General features: G+C 38.0%; 1 long non-coding RNA gene across 1 annotated transcript; it reads left to right on the forward strand.

Moving 5' to 3' along the window:
• The first annotated feature begins 2,001 nt into the window (after positions 1-2,001).
• On the forward strand, positions 2,002-3,153 carry LOC141343572 (uncharacterized). The gene is made up of 3 exons (XR_012356777.1): positions 2,002-2,354; positions 2,593-2,644; positions 2,786-3,153. It is a non-coding gene; the product is annotated as an uncharacterized lncRNA (long non-coding RNA).
• The last annotated feature ends 785 nt before the right edge of the window (positions 3,154-3,938 follow it).

Consider the following 3,938-nt stretch of genomic DNA (forward strand, 5'->3'; position numbering starts at 1 on the left):
ACCTGTAGTGTTTCGGTGCAGTCACCTAGTGGTCAGGAAATACGAAAAATAGCTATTTATGCTTATAACTTCTCAATGGTTTGGCCAAAAATCACAAAACTGGTCTGTTTAGATTCAGTGGAGCATGCCAAATTGAACCATACCCAATTGCCATGGCAGTTATAATGTTATAATATAATTTTGTCATAATGAAATTTAGAAAAATGCTAATAACTTTTGTTTAAATTAGCCTATTGTAATGAATTTGTTCTTTATATATTCCTTGGGTCATGCCAAGAACATAATTACCAATTATGCCATAACTGGATGAACTTCCTTTCTGCCATTTTGATTAATGTTGAAAACATACTTTTTCAAACTCCTCCTAGACTGTTGGTCCGATTTTCACCAAATTTGACTCGGATAATCTTCAGACCATGCTGGCAAAAAAGTTATGGATTTAGTGTCGATATATGAAACGGTTTTCAATGAACGCATCAACAAATTTGCTGGAAAGGTGCCAAACTGCATCTGATTGATACCTAACTTTGTATGTGAGATTGTCACCTCACACTGATCATGCCACATAAATTTGGCATAAATTTTGGTATAAACTTTGACCACCTATTGAAAACCTACTTTTTCAAACTCCTTCACAACCATTTGTCTGATTTTTACCAAAATCCATTTTCGTACAGCACCACTACAAATTTTAGGCTTCATGTCAAAATGACTCTGAGGCTTTATCTCTGCAAAGCTTTGAAATAATGACACCAACTTTGTGTGTGTCATTGTCACCTTAAACAGAACACACCACATTAATTTGATAACAGCTTCACCTGTTGGTTAAAAGTGATAAGTCATTAAATCATATTACTAGGAGTTCTACATTATTTTTCTGCCATTTTGACTAAAATCTTAAAATTGCTTCCTTTACTCATTGTTGCAGTTGGTCTGATGCTCCATGCCATGCTTAGCTCTTCACTTTGCCTCTGGTGTGCTTGGCCCCGTAACTGCCGCTTGCAGCTATATTTTCAACTTGAATCCATGTAAGTGGGAGTTTCTTGTTAAAAAGAAAGATTTCCCCATGCTTATTTTGCAACTTGTTCAAGTTGGCCATGCAGATTATAATAGTGAGTCATGAGCAGATTATATAAAAATGCACAAATGAGATTGCGAAATTATCAAATTAGCCACGATTTTGCAATGAAAACAAATGAAGAGTTTATTTGCAAAAACAGATTTTTTTTTTATGTCAGAAATCATGGTTTTTAATTATGTTATATTTTTATTGTGTTTTATTGTGTTAGTTAGCTGTATTGTATTTTTACTTTATAATAACAACCAACGCTATCTTATGATCAGTTTGTAGGTTTTTATGAGGTGGCTAATTCGTACAAATTCATACAACCTCACCCAACTGCAGTTTGATTGAGATGCACAATGAAAAAATATGATTTTTGAAAAGTTGAAAAGTCTGTTTTTGCAAATTAACTCTTCACATATTTATTTTGTTTTATTGCACATGCACCACCACAAAAATAAATAAATACAAAAAAAGAAAAATGTAAAAAGTGAAAGTGGCCACCCACTTCCCCATGGTATGGTTTTGAATGTAAAAAAAAATTAATAATAATTTTGCGTGTACTGCTGCATTTTTGCAAGTTTAAAAAGAAAATGCACATTTTAAACATTAAGATTTTGCTTCTCTTTCCATGCAACGTCATAATTCTCAACTGCAAGCAAAAGCTTTCTTCGGTTACTCTAGAAGCAACAGCCATGAGAAACTGCTGATAGAGTGTTTTCGAAAGTACTCCGGCGTCGCTGTCACACGTCTCCATCCATTAGTCCGGCAGGGAGAGGGGAAATGATGCGGGCCATCATTGTGTGTCGGCAGAGCCTGAGAGAGATTGCGGGGTCGGAGGAGGTGTTAGAGAGCCTCGCGGTGCTGCCGTAGAGGAAAGCGCCGGCTCCACAGGGCTTCCCTCCTCCCCGCGGGGCCACGATAGGCTGGGTGGCAGGAGGGCCGGTCGGAGGATGAGGCCGCAGTTGTGGGGGAGGGTAGCGGCTGTGCCGGGCTCCCTTCTGCCCTCTCGCTGACAGGATCTGGTCAGTGTCCTGCCGCTGAGGGTCACGGCCCAGCTTACGAACACAAACTTATCTTCCGTACATCTGCCGGGCCGCCTGCGCAGTCAGTCTGTCTCCGCGGCAGGCTGCGCTCTCTTTCCTGCAGGGGGAGGTTGGGGGATACTTTGGTTGAGGAGAGTGACAGAGAGAGGGAGAGGGCCAGCGGGAAGGGGGGACAGAGTGGGAAACCAAGGATCTAGACCCTGCCAAGACGCTGAGCTACATGGAAAACACGAGCTGCCTCCAGGGTAACAGGCCCACTTCTGAATTTCGACAAACAAAAATAACTCGGGCGACTGGATATGTCCATTCCTCAAGCACTGTGCGCTTTTTCTATCTGTCAGCCAGAATTCCCAGAAGCTGAGCAAACTCATTCTGGAACCTGGACTGTCTTTGAGGACTGCTAATTTGCTCTACTGTTACAAGCGAGGAAGAAACTTAATAATGCTGTTTTGCCCCAGTTATTTATCATTCCTCTCTCCACAGATGGAGATGACCTTTGAGTGACCAATGGTGAAGCTCAACCCCGGCCCTTTCGGTGACTTATTTCATCATTTGAGCGGCGTATGATTAAATTCTCATGACCTAATGCATTGTAGAATGCCTTGGAACTGAAGTTAATGTTTTTTTCTTTCTCTTCTTTTTTTTTTTCATTCTACTCCCACCCTTTCCTCAGCAGAGCAAGGGAATGCTGGCTGTGTCTGCCCAGGAGAAAATGACAACTTCATTAGAAGAGTTTGGATAGAGCAGAGAGTGGGAAAACAAATGACTGTGAGCAGTGTTGATGGAGTGCAGTGAGGCTAACTCAGAGGACTTCTACCTGCCAAAACCTTGTCTGCCTAACCTTAACCCAGACGAGAGAATTAGGAGATGATGTATGGCTGAGAGCGTGCTATCTGATGGGAGGAGCGCTATGAAAGGCATGATTTGGGTTCTCTTCTTTTTTAGGAAGCAGTTTTGGTTCAAAGTGCTTGTTTTGCGGTGAGCCTTTGACACATAACTTGATGCTCTTTGTTTTTGTCCTATGACTTGTGAAATGAACGCACCTTTTCTATGAAGGGCATGTTTTTCATTTCTAAAAGAAGACATTTTTATGAATTAAATTTTTATTGTATTATTTTTTTCATTATTAAGATTTGAAAAACTTTTGTCCAAGTGGTGCAACATGCAGAAAAATGCAGAATATATATATCACACAGAGGACACCTGCAGACCCCCATGACAGTATGTCAAGATCTCCTAAAATAATAAATAATATTTGTTTATAAAATATTATAAACACTGCCAACGTCTCTTATGCTCATCAAAGTTCCATTTATTTGATCTAACATATTATTGCAATTTAAAATAACAGTTTTCTATTTTAATATACTTTAAAATATCATTTAATTTTCATCAGCCATTAGGCCTACTCCAGTCTTCAGTGTCACATGATCCTTCAGAAATCATTCTAATATGCTGATTTATTATTAATGTTGGAAACAGTTGTGCTGTTTAATTTTTTTTTTTTTTGGAACCTGTGATTCTTTTTTTTCAGGATTCTTTGATGAATAACAGAACAGCAAAAAAAAAGTAATTTATTCAAAATAGAAATCTAAGTCTTTGCTATTTCTTTTCATCAATTTGACACATCCTTGCTGAATAAAAGTATTATTTTTTTAAAACAAAGAAATTAATTTTAAAAAAGTTTGAAAAGAAAAAGAAAACATTTACTGACCCCAAACTTTGAACAGTAGTAATTTTAAAAGTATATTGTTACAAATTTTGATTGTTACAAAGAATTTCTATTTTAAATAAATGCTGTTCTTTTTAACAATTTATTTATCAAATAA

Source organism: Garra rufa, chromosome 10 (genome assembly GCF_049309525.1).
Source record: "Garra rufa chromosome 10, GarRuf1.0, whole genome shotgun sequence".
Taxonomy (NCBI): Eukaryota; Metazoa; Chordata; class Actinopteri; order Cypriniformes; family Cyprinidae; genus Garra; species Garra rufa.